The 13,171-nt window shown below is 42.1% G+C and overlaps 1 protein-coding gene across 4 annotated transcripts in view; it reads right to left on the bottom strand.

Annotated features, from left to right (window-relative positions):
* The window catches only part of FHIT (fragile histidine triad diadenosine triphosphatase), a 1,410,080-nt gene that overhangs the window by 1,058,297 nt on the left and 338,612 nt on the right, over positions 1-13,171 (bottom strand). For 3 of the 4 annotated variants that reach the window (XM_038772586.1, XM_038772587.1, XM_038772588.1), the window contains one exon: positions 11,610-11,673. The exons of the other annotated variant lie outside the window; for it this stretch is intronic. The gene's annotated coding sequence lies outside the window, so the exon portion shown is untranslated. The remainder of the gene's footprint in view (positions 1-11,609; positions 11,674-13,171) is intronic. 4 annotated transcript variants of the gene reach the window in all.

The raw sequence follows: 13,171 nt of genomic DNA, 5'->3' as shown, positions 1-13,171 counted from the left end.
GGTCACAAAGAAACCACTTTATTGTTTTCCCAAAAGTACAGAGTCAAAAAGGTCACTTGCAGTAAAAAGATCTTTTGGATTAGTCTTCTAAATCAATGCATGAATTAAATGCAATTTACATATAAATGGACTAATACTGGGGCTTTGAAATTAAATGAATTTTTAAAAGATTTAAGTAACGGCAGAAAAGGTCAGTTAGACACTAAGTATTCGTAATGTGATTTAAAAAAACTGCTTGTCCTATTGGTTTATTAATATTTTGTATTCATCATCAGTCCAGCCCCAAAATGTGTACATAATTACAAATAGGCCAGAGTTGAACAAAAGCCCTTAAAACGAGAAAAACATTTCAGAAATCAGCATTTGAAAAGAAGTATATGACATCCTGAACATGAAAACAATCAAACTTAACCTTTGTCCATAAATTAAAATCGATTAAAATTGAATAGATCACTATATATATATATATATATCTATATATATAGTGATCTGTATATATATATAGCACTGCTTCACTCAAGTTAAGTTTCATTTTTCCCTACATAGGCTAATGCCCCACTGTTTTTTCATGTAATAGCAGTATGATATGAGATAGAAGTTTGAATTCACAAATCAACCTCTAGGATCTTGGGCTAATCAAGTGTCTTCACCAAATTTCACTGACACCATCACCATGATATTTCAGATTGCCGTCTGCTCATAAGATTGGAAATGACTCTATGGTTGTTCACCACATAATTTTCCAATTAAGAGCATTAATTGGTGTATAGCAGTTTGCATATAATCAATTCAATATTTGATTATTCAGTCTGCTTTTTTTTCCTGACATATACATGTAACTACCTGTTATGGGTGTCTGTGTACCTTTGCCATTAAATCGTAAGCTATTTGCAGTCCAAGATCATGTGTTTGCCTTTTGCTTTACTCTTCCAAACATTTATTACAGTACTCTAAGTTCAGAAGGAACTCAATAAATATCAGTGGTTGAATGCTTGATAGATTGTGATTGAGGATGTTAATGGAAACTAGCTTTCTTAGATGGTTGGCTGGTTCTATTATGAAGAAGAAATATTCTTCCTCAGGCTTGATTGGATATGAGGCACAATGAACAATCATGGAACTTCCAGGGGACATCCAAGATTTGCTCTGAAGGCAAACTGTTATTGTCCAGGACAGTGTAGAAGGCTCTATGTCACTACTAAAGTGGAGGTGGGGCCTACAATGAATAATGTGACATAATGGCAGACTGTTGAGAAAAAAACAGCAGATTGATCAGCCTGATGTGTAGCAATCAGGGTTGAAAGATCAGAATATTAATAGGCAGTTTGAAAACAGTGACAGACCCAGCAGTTGGCAAATGCAGCACTAAGACAATGTGTCATCTTGATTTAGTGCTGTTTACATACACTAGACTGTTAGCTCTTCGAAGTCAGGGATTTTGTCTATCAACTCTATTGCACTGTAATCTCCCAAGTGCTTACTATAGTGTTCTAAACATAGTAAGGGCTCAATAAATACGGTTGATTCATTGTATTATCTTCACATGCATACAAGGAGGAATGCATTGTCAATTACCCATTTGTCGCCTAGGGAACCTGTATATATGGATACGATCCCACTATAAGTAGTATAGTCTTTAACAACAGACACCAATTACTATCTTTCTCTCTCTCTGTGTTCTCTCTCTCTGTGTTCTCTCTCTCTCTCTCTCCTCCCCCACAACTATCTCTCTGTCTGTCTCTCTCTTATCAAGAGTACCAGATTATCCTTGGCTCCATGAGAACTTGTGCTAGGGGGGCGGGGGGGGGGGGGGGGGTTAGCACATTTGTACATGCCGCATCCATTTTACTACCAAACTGTCCACCACATACTACTGAGGCTCTGGCATAGCACCATGACCCAGCCAGCAGTTGCTTTGGTAGCTGCTCACATTGGTTGACTATTTTTCAGGATTTATTCTGGGACTGTCCACTTTGCAGAACAGCCTAGGTGGCTCTTCAATTAGCTTTTCAGTTAGAAACCTTCACCACTGATCGCTTAGCACCAGAGAGCAGAACTGGATCCATAACCCAGGTCTCCTGATTTCTGGAACAGCACTCTTTCCACTAGACCAAAAGCAGGGCTAACACACATACACACACACAATCCATCAATCTCTCTCTCTCTTTCTCTCTCTCTCTCTCAGCCCCACCCCACCAAAGCAGGAATCTTAAAAAATAGCTTTAAAATGTGGGCAGTGAAGACCACAGCAAATACCAAGGCAACAGCCTGCTGAGTCATGGTACTATGGCATAGCCTTGGCACTCTGCTGTGCTCTCTTTGCCTATAAATGCATCCTGCATGTAAAAAAAACTTCCACATGTACTATATGCAATGTACTGCACCCCTCCCAACTACTCACTTGTTGCAACTTATGCACCACTGAGACCCCAAGTATGAGAGAGTTTCTGTCTCTGTGTCTCCTTTTCTCTTTGTTTCTTTCTGTTAGATTCAATCCCTCCTTTTCATTCATTTTCCAACTTCAGTTCCTTTTGTTCTATTTAATAGCAATACATTAGGTAGCTTTTAATGTTACATGTGATTTATTAGCAATCTATGGCTTTAAAAGAAACCATGGTCCACTGATGAATGTTTAACTGTATTCGTAGCCTCCTTGAAGGAATGTATTTGACATGACTGGTTTAGCTCTCATGCAGAGTTCAGTACTCTTTGCAGTCATTAGTTTTTCCACTTCACACGCACTAAATCAGAGGCTTTCTTGCCTTTTATGAAGAGTGGAAATTTATGATTTACCAAAACATGAGCTGTGTAGACTGCTATAAACTCACATAATTCTTAACCCTAGAGAAGAAGAGGCCTTATGAACAGTCTTTGGGTACACAAATGATTTCCCTTATTTTTAACATAACAAAAAGACAGGACTTAAAATTACAGCAGAAAGGATTTTTTTTTTGATAGTTGTAATGTAAAGAACTTCTGTGAGATACTGCAATTTATGTACCTGAAGAAATTTAGCAACAGTGCCAACCTGGCCTATTTTCATGTACTGACTGAATTACGGTATTTATTAACAGTTTAACTTGGTGCTAAGCATGGGAGCGAATACATGATTATCAAATTGGTTAAAGTTATTTTTCCTACCTAGGGTTCAAACTCTAAGAAACAGGGAGAGCCAGTTATTGATCTTCATTTACAGATGAGGAAACTGAGGTTCAGAGAAGTTAAGGGATTTCGCACTGCAAACCTGTGGCAGAACTGGAACAAACAACACAGGTCTCCTGAAATCCTGTCCCATGCTCTGTCTACCTGTCCATATAACTTCATATGTGGCTCTTTAAAGCTGTCAAAGAAGTCAGTAAGCCCCATTATTCAGTCATTCATTCATTCAATCATATTTATTGAGCACTTACTGTGTGCAGAGCATTGTGCTAAGAGCTTGGAAAGTACAATTTGGCAACAGATATTCATTCATTCATTCAATCATATTTATTGAGCACTTACTGTGTGCAGAGCACTGTACTAAGAGCTTGGGAAGTACAAGTTGGCAACATATAGAGACGGTCCCTACCCAACAGCGGGCTCACAGTCTAGAAGGGGGGACAAAGAACAAAACAAAACATGTAGACAGGTTTCAATACCATTGATATAGATAAATAGAATTATAGACATATACACATCATTAATAGAGTAATAAACATGCACAACTATACACAAGTGCTGTGGGGAGGAGAAGGGGGTAGGGCAGAGGGAGGGAGTGGGAGTGATGGGGAGGGGAGGAGGAGCAGAGGAAAAGCGGGGACTCAGTTTGGGAAGGTCTCCTGGAAGAGGTGAGCTCTCAGTAGGGCTTTGAAGGGAGGAAGAGAGCTATTTTGGCAGATGTGTGGAGGGATGGCATTCCAGGCCAGAGGTAGGACGTGGGCAGGGTCGACGGCGGGACAGGCGAGAACGAGGCATGGTGAGGAGGTTAGCGGCGTCAGAGGAGCGAAGGGTGTGGGCTGGGCTGGAGAAGGAGAGAAGGGAGGTGAGGTAGGAGGGGGCAAGGTGATGGAGAGCTTTGAAGTCAATAGTGAGGAGTTCTTGCTTCATGCGAAGGTTGACAGGCAACAACTGGAGATTTTTGAGGAGGGGAGTGACATGCCCAGAGCGTTTCTGTAGAAAGATAATCTGGGCTGCAGAGTGAAGTATAGACTGAAGCAGGGAGAAACAGGAGGATGGGAGATCAGAAAGGAGGCTGATGCAGTAATCCAGTCGGGATAGGATGAGAGATTGAACCAACAAGGTAACGGTTTGGATGGAGAGGAAAGGGCAGATCTTGGCGATGTTGTGGAGGTGAGACCGGCAGGTTTTGGTGACAGACTGGATGTGTGGGGTGAATGAGAGAGCGGAGTCAAGGATGACACCAAGGTTGTGGGCTTGTGAGATGGGAAGGATGGTAGTGCTGTCCACAGTGATGGGAAAGTCAGGAAGAGGACAGGGTTTGGGAGGGAAGATAAAGAGCTCAGTCTTGGACATGCTGAGCTTTAGGTGGTGAGCGGACATCCAGGTGGAGATGTCCTGTGTCCTGAAGGCAGGAGGAGATATGAGCCTGAAGGGAGGGAGAGAGAACGGAGGAGGAGATGCAGATTTGGGTGTCATCTACGTAGAGATGATAGTTGAAGCCATGGGAGCGAATGAGTTCACCAAGCATGGCTTCCCTGGAGTGACCCTGAGGCCCTTCCAAAACCTGCCTGGGTTTTATTTTAGTTAGCCAGAAGGCAACTTAAAATAGGCATGTGACAGAGAAATGTTAAAATAAGGCACCACCGTTCCTAATTGTAATTATCTACAAATTTTACATTGGGAAATAAAAAATCATATTACAAACAGTAATTAGTACAACATAAAATTCAATTTGCCATCAGCCAGGAAGGGGTATGTTATTTTTAAAAGATATCACCCATTACCTGTTTGTAGTATAGGATGATCGATCTGTTAATCAATTGATCATATTTATTGAGTGTTTATGATGTGCAGAGACCTTTACTAAGCACTTGGGAGATTACAATATAACACAAGATCATGAGGAATGATGGTCATTTTCCTACAGATGATGTTAGTGCCTACACTGTGTGAGACTAAATACAGCAGTACAAATTGCTATATTAAAAACAAACCTTCAGGAGTCCAATTTTTTTTAGGCTTACAACACCATTAAGAGTGAAGCTCAAGTGAGGCTGGAAGCATGGAATAGTTATCTTACTGTTTAACAGAGCCAAACAAGTACTGAAGTGAGGAGTTCATTATTGTCCTTATGAAAAGAATTTCTGCCAACAAGTTAGTTAGGTTACTAACATTCAATCATGTTACTAATAGGGACACTTTTACAGTAATTGGTGCATATTAGGCAACAGAAGAACCCAAATGGCTGTTGGAATCATTAATGATTTGTGGTGACTTTCATGGTAAGGATGACAATGTATTAGTTTACCAGATGCCCAATCATGCCATGGGCCATTAAAGGAAGGGTGTTCCCTGAACATTTTCAGAACAATACCAGCTGGTTTATTTTCAGCTGGGAGATATAATCACATGCATCTTGTATCAGAGTCCCCACAATGCTGTCAGATACATCATAAATTAAAGGCTCCAAGGTCTCATTATCTACTTTTATTCTTTCAAGCAACACATCGTCCTACTGAGACTTAACTTATTAAATAAGCCTTTAAAAAGTGGAAAAATATCACACAAATGTGTTGCCATGAAAAATGAAATTCTTCATTTAACTGTTTACTATGCACCATGTAATGTTCTTCCCAGTCAATTCCATTAAAATATTCCTATCCTGCCAGGAAATCTTCCAAGGAGAAGTTCTTGAAAAGCTGAACTCCAGTTTATCCAAACACTGTACTCAATTGAACAGCAGTTTTGGAATGAAATACACAGGTTAAAAAAACCCTCGATGCTAGGTATTTGATGCACACTAAACCAATAAGCGGGACAATTCATATTTCCCAACAATCTGTTTGGGCAGATGCATTTTTGAGAGAAAAGAAGTCTCCCTCTCCTCTGCCCCTTCAAACTAAATGTAAACTCAATTTAAATGATCTCCAGGTCTGCTTTATGGCCAGGAATCTTTAACCAAGCCAGAGCTATTCTATGAAAAGCATTCATTCATTCATTCATAAATCGTATTTATTGAGCAATTACCGTGTGCAGAGCACTGTACTAAGCACTTGGGAAGTACAAGTTGGCAACATATAGAGATGGTCCCTACCCAACAACGGGCTCACAGTCTAGAAGGGGGAGACAGACAACAAAACAAAACATATGGACAGGTGTCAAGTCATCAGAATAAATAGAAATAAAGCTAGATGAATCAATCAATCAATCATATTTATTGAGCACTTACTGTGTGCAGAGCACTGTACTAAGCGCTTGGGAAGTACAAGCTGGCAACATATAGAGACAGTCCCTACCCAACAGTGGGCTCACAGTCTAAAAGGGGGAGACAGAGAACAAAACCAAACATACTAACAAAATAAAATAAATAGAATAGATATGTACAAGTAAAATAAATGAATAGAGTAATAAATATATACAAACATACATACATATATACAGGTGCTGTGGGGAAGGGAAGGAGGTAAGATTGGGGCATGGAGAGGGGGTTGAGGGGGAGAGGAAGGAAGGGGCTCAGTCTGGGAAGGCCTCCTGGAGGAGGTGAGCTCCCAGTAGGGCCTTGAAGGGAGGAAGAGAGCTAGCTTGGCGGATGGGCAGAGGGAGGGCATTCCAGGCCCGGGGGATGACGTGGGCCGGGGGTCGATGGCGGGACAGGCGAGAATGAGGTACGGTGAGGAGATTAGTGGCAGAGGAGCGGAGGGTGCAGGGTGGGCTGTAGAAGGAGAGAAGGGAGGTGAGGTAGGAGGGGGCGAGGTGATGGAGAGCCTTGAAGCCGAGGGTGAGGAGTTTCTGCCTGATGCGCAGATTGATTGGTAGCCACTGGAGATTTTTGAGGAGGGGAGTAACATGCCCAGAGCGTTTCTGGACAAAGACAATCCAGGCAGCAGCATGAAGTATGGATTGAAGTGGGGAGAGACATGAGGATGGGAGTACAGAGAGAAGGCTGATGCAGTAGTCCAGACGGGATAGGATGAGAGCTTGAACAAGCAGGGTAGCGGTTTGGATGGAGAGGAAAGGGTGGATCTTGGCAATGTTGTGGAGCTGATACCGGCAGGTTTTGGTGACAGCTTGGATGTGAGGGGTGAATGAGAGAGCGGAGTCGAGGATGACACCAAGGTTGCGGGCTTGTGAGACGGGAAGGATGGTAGTGCCGTCAACAGAGATGGGAAAGTCAGGGAGAGGGCAGGGTTTGGGAGGGAAGACAAGGAGTTCAGTCTTGGACATGTTGAGTTTTAGGTGGCAGGCAGACATCCAGATGGAGATGTCCTGAAGGCAGGAGGAGATGCGAGCCTGGAGAGAGGGGGAGAGAGCAGGGGCAGAGATGTAGATCTGGGTGTCATCAGCGTAGAGATGATAGTTGAAGCGGTGGCAGTGAATGAGGTCACCAAGGGAGTGAGTGTAGATCGAGAACAGAAGGGGACCAAGCACTGAACCTTGGGGAGCCCCCACAGTAAGGGGATGGGAGGGGGAGGACGAGCCTGCAAAAGAGACTGAGAATGAACGACCGGAGAGATAAGAGGAGAAGCAGGAGAGGACGGAGTCTGTGGAGCCAAGGTCGGATAGCGTGTTGAGGAGAAGGGGGTGATCCACAGTGTCGAAGGCAGCTGAAAGGTCGAGGAGGATTAGGATAGAGTATGAGCCATTGGATTTGGCAAGCAGGAGGTCATTGGTGACCTTTGAGAGGGCAGTTTCCGTGGAATGTAGGGGACGGAAGCCAGACTGGAAGGGGTCGAGCAGAGAGTTGGTGTTGAGGAATTCGAGGCAGTGCATGTAGACAACTCATTCAAGGAGTTTGGAAAGGAATGGTAGGAGGGAGATGGGGCGATAACTAGAAGGTGAGGTGGGGTCAAGAGAGGGTTCATTTAGGGTGGGAGAGACATGGGCATGTTTCAAGGCAGAGGGGAAGGAACCAGTGGAGAGTGAGCAGTTGAAGGTGGAAGTTACGGAGGGGAGATGGGATGGAGCGAGAGATTTCATGAGATGAGAGGGAATGGGGTCAGAAGCACAGGTGGCCGGAGTAGCACTTGAGAGGAGGGAGGAGAGCTCCTCTGAGGATACTGCTGGGAAGGATGGGAGAGTAGCAGAGAGTGTTGAGAGCCAGTGGGTTTGAGAAAGGGGGGGAGTGACTTTGGGGAGGTCGGACCTGATGGATTTAATTTTGTTAATGAAGTAGGAGGCCAGATGTACATCATTAACAAAATAAATAGAATAGTAAATATGTACAAGTAAAATAAATAGAGTAATAAATCTGTACAAACATATATACAGGTGATGTGGGGAGGGGAAGGAGGTAGGGCAGGGGAATGGGGAGGAGGAGAGGAAAAAGGGGGCTCAGTCTGGGAAGGCCTCCTGGAGGAGGTGAGCTCTCAGTAGGGCTTTGAATGGAGGAAGATAGCTAGTTTGGTGGATGTGCGGAGGGAGGAGGGCATTCCAGGCCAGGGAGAGGACGTGGGCCAGGGTTCGACGGCAGGACAGGCAAGAACGAGGTACAGTGAGGAGGTTAGTGGCAGAGGAGTGGAGGGTGTGGGCTGGGCTGTAGAAGGAGAGAAGGGAGGTGAGGTAGGAGGGGGCAAGGTGATGGAGAGCCTTGTGAGGAGTTTTTGCTTGATGCATAGGCTGACTGGCACCTCCCCCTTCTAGACTGTGAGCCCACTGTTGGGTAGGGACCGTCTCTATATGTTGCCAACTTGTACTTCCCAAGCGCTTAGTACAGTGCTCTGCACACAGTAAGCACTCAATAAATACGATTGATGATGATGATAAATAAATACGATTGAATGAATGAATGAATGGAGAGTTTTGCAGAGGAGAGTAATATTCCCAGAGCGTTTCTGCACAGAGATGATGTGGGCAGCAGCGTGAAGTATAGACTGAAGTGGGGAGAGACAGGAGGATGGGAGATCAGAGAGGAGGCTGCAGACAATTAAAATAGGAAAAATAATTTGTGGGTTTTTCTATTGCTGATGGAATTTAAATTTACTATTTCCAATAATCAGATTATCCACCTGGAAAATATAAGAATTTAATCTTCCAATTAGTACTAATTTGGCAAGGCAGTGGGGTTTCAAAAATCAAAATCCCAATGAGTGGCAGTGTGGCAGTGTTCAAATCACAAACGCAACACGTAATGACAATGAAGACCATGTTTGTCTTGGGCATTATCTTACAACAGGCTGTGTGTGATGATAATTCATTATAATTAATGCCTATATGTCAAATCATTGTTAATTAGCATGTTTTGGCCAGTCAATACCAAAAACAGTATCACATTCTTACCCAATGATTGGTAGTTTTGTGAACATTCTGTAAGGGGAACATTTTCTCACTGAAGACATTTCCGCTCTATTCACGCTCATTCAGCTCTTTCTTGATGAGTTAAAAGCTGCAGTGATAATCCCTTAAGTATGAGCTGGAAGGGTATAAAAGGTGCAGTGTATGGACATTTGGATGAGGGAGCCTTTTATGTGGGAAACCAGTGAATGGATTGGTATAGGAAGAGAAAGTTGGAAAATAAAATGGCAAATCTCCTAAGGTGACGAGAGAATCATATTACCAGGCAGTTCCAGACCCCTTTTTAATAATCAGTATTACCATTATTGCAACTGAATCATTGCCCATTTTGTCAGCGCCAACCATTCTCCTCCCAATTGTCCCGTTCCCACCGAGGCAATGATTTCTTGGTTGGGACCCAGTCTCACACTGAATGCCAAACCCAGACAGCTGGCAATGAACAGGCCCAGCCTTCTTCGGAGTGGGTTAGCAAAATCCAAATTAGCATGCTCCATTTTAAGAAGTTGTTTGTCTTTTAAAGAGTAATTCATGGCAAACAGTAGCTCCGTACTGAGGACTGCCACTCTAGGGATTGGCACTCCCCCAAACACATGCAACTAATTGCCACGCTCAGATGATACATGCAACTAACAAACTCCATTTTGATTTATCATAAATTGTCTCCAAGTGCAAACCCAGAAAGAAATTAATAAAAAGCCTCTTTCATAACTCTGTTCTAGGCTAAGAACAGCAGCAGTTCTCCTGAAAACGCTTTTGTTTTCCCATGTAGACTCACTGCCTCTTCAGATGGATAAAGCCCTATTAACTCTGATGAACGTGTCTGGGGAACTGGTTTCTTCAAGTCGGCCTCCCCAACAATGAACACATTTCTTTATAAAACAATCTATCACAAGTTGATCAAAAACTCTCTTTCTCCCAAGATCTTCATGCCTCAGGCTCCCGTTTCCATTTGTTCCAAGTCCTTGATGGGAAAGGAAGGCAGAAATTGCATCCATGACCTCTGTTAACTGTTTACATGTTCTGTTAACTTTATCCAAAACTCATGAGTATAATTCAGAATGGCACTCAAATGCCTCAGAGTAGCTCTTGCTGAACTATTCTAAAGACTAAGGATGGGTCCAAAGCCATGATTATTTGGGGAGCTATTTAACTCCAATTGAGAAAGGGAAATAAAATACATATTTCTCAGTATTAAGAATTAGCCCTGCTAATTTTTGTTTCAATGAATTTAGCAGTAACTTAAATTGAGCAGAAGCATCTATATGTTTTATACAATGGTGCTGGAGATTGAAAATAAAGCCCCTCTCAGAAGCTACAGTGCACAGCTGAGGATCCTATAAAATTTTACCATGCTTGGTTACTTTCTACCTTCTAGGTATGTAATTGGATTAAAACATCCTGAGGAGGGTGATATAGTAGAGAGCATGAAAGAACTTTCAATGCAACCTTTCAGTGGAGGATGGGAATCTCCAGCTAGATCATTTATCAATGAGGAGACAAACACAAGGAACACTCTTTGGTGTTACGGTTTCTATTTCAATCTTTCTATTAGTCTACAATATATAGAAGCAGTGTAGCTTAGTGGAAAGAGCACGGGTTTGGAAGTCAGAGGTCATGGGTTTTAATCCTGGCTCTGCCACTTATCACCTGTGTGACTTTGGTCAAGTCACTTAACTTCTCTGTGCCTCAGTTACCTCATCTGTAAAATGGGGATTAAGATTGTGAGCCCCACATGGTATAACCTGATTACCTTGTATCTACCCCAACATTTAGAACAGTGCTTGGCACATAGTGAGCGCTTAACAAATACCATTATTATTATTATTATTACTTTTGTATCCATTCTCTAAAAACAACAGGATATATTTCAACATGCTAAACTACTTTCAAGCTTGGTTTGTATTCATTGCTCTGTTGGGTATACTGGACAATATGATTTTATCCCAGAGGTTTAATACTCTCCCCTCCCATTAGTTGCTGCCATATGATGAATTCCTTTCAAGTACAGTGCTATGCAACCCATGGAACACAACTAATGCTTATTGACACGGTTGGCGATTTTCACTGGTCATTATTTTCTTGTCTATTGACACGAGACATCAATATTTATTTCCACAACTGTGAATTTCATGTAGGAGAGAAGTTAGTAATACACCTACATTTTTGTTGACGTCTTCTAGTAGTATATGCCAGCAGCTTTATCTGGCTCTCTTTTGGGTTTGCCTGAAATGGGAAAAAGGAAATTAAAGTCAATTGTCTTCTCTTTCACAATGAAGACAAATACTTTTTAAAATATCTAAATTAATAAATGGTCTTATCCTCAAGAAAATTTCAGTGCCTCTCTTCTTCCATTATCTCCCAGTCAGTCAGTCAATTGTATTTATTGAGTGCTTACTGTGTGCAGAGCATTGTACTGAGCTCTTGACACATTAAAAAGACACATTCCCTGTCCTCAACGAGCTTGCTGTCCAGAGGGAGAGCCAGGCCCAGTCATCCCAGAAGCCTCTCTTCCCACTCCTACCAGCAAGGAGCAGTAGTCACCAAAAAAAGTCTAACCAATTTTCTCTTCCTATTTATTCATTCAATCGTATTTATTGAGCGCTTACTGTGATGCAGAGCACTGAACTAAGCACTTGGAAAGTACAATTCGGCAACAGATACAGACAATCCCTACCCAACAACGGGCTCGCAGTGAAGAAGGGGGGAGACAGACAACAAAATAAAACAAGTAGACAGGCATCAATAGCATCAATATAAATAAATAGAATTATAGATCTGCACATATCATTAATGAAATAAATAGAGCAATAAATATGTACATATATACACAAGTGCTGTGGGGCAGGGAGGAGGGGTAGAGCAGAGGGAGGGAGTAGGGGCAATGAGGAGGGGAGGAGGATCAGAGGAAAAGGGGGACTCAGTATGGGAAGGCCTCCTGGAGGAGGTGAGCTTTCCTATTTAATTCAATGCAGGATTTTGCCACAATAAGCAACTATATTTTGAAGTGGAATGCTGATTTTATTTGTTTAGAAGGCATATGATATAGCAGTTGAGCAGTGTGACCTAATTGTATATCACATGCTTCTAATCTATTCATTGAATTGCATATTGTTCCATTCATTATTCACTTTGCTATTGGTACAGTTGTCTTTGGGGCAATTTCTCAAGTGGGAGATTTAGTTTTTAGTTTGCATTTAACATCTTCCATTTTATAATTATAAGAAGGCATCTAGACTTTGAGTCTGTTGTACAGGGAACATGTCTACCAACTCTGTTGTACTGTACTCTCCCAAGTGCTTAGTACAGTGTGCTGCACACAGTAAGTACTTAATAAATATCATTGATGATGATGATGATGAAGCCCTGATTTTGATGAAAGTGGGTATTGTTTTTTTAAAATTCTGAAGTGACTGAAAACACGGTGTGCTTCTTTTTTAAGATGAGTGAAGTTTAATTGCATATATTCAGAAGATTTGCTTTTGCTCATTTCACTTGTCCAGCAAAGACAATCACTTTCCTTTTAACTTTATTGAGTTGCAGCCTAGAAAAGAAAGAAAATGAGTCATGTTTTCTCCCAGAGTGTGCACTCTAGCACCTCAAGAGCATGAAGGTTTCTTTGCCCCTTTGAAATCACTTTATCTTTATCAATCATGAGTATTCGGCACAACCAACAAACATATTTATTGAGTACTAATTCTGCACAAAGCCCTGCACTTGGTAG

Source organism: Tachyglossus aculeatus, chromosome X1 (assembly GCF_015852505.1).
Source record: "Tachyglossus aculeatus isolate mTacAcu1 chromosome X1, mTacAcu1.pri, whole genome shotgun sequence".
Lineage (NCBI taxonomy): Eukaryota > Metazoa > Chordata > Mammalia > Monotremata > Tachyglossidae > Tachyglossus > Tachyglossus aculeatus.
Note: the sequence above shows the minus strand (reverse complement) of the source record. Positions and strands in the feature narration are given on the sequence as shown.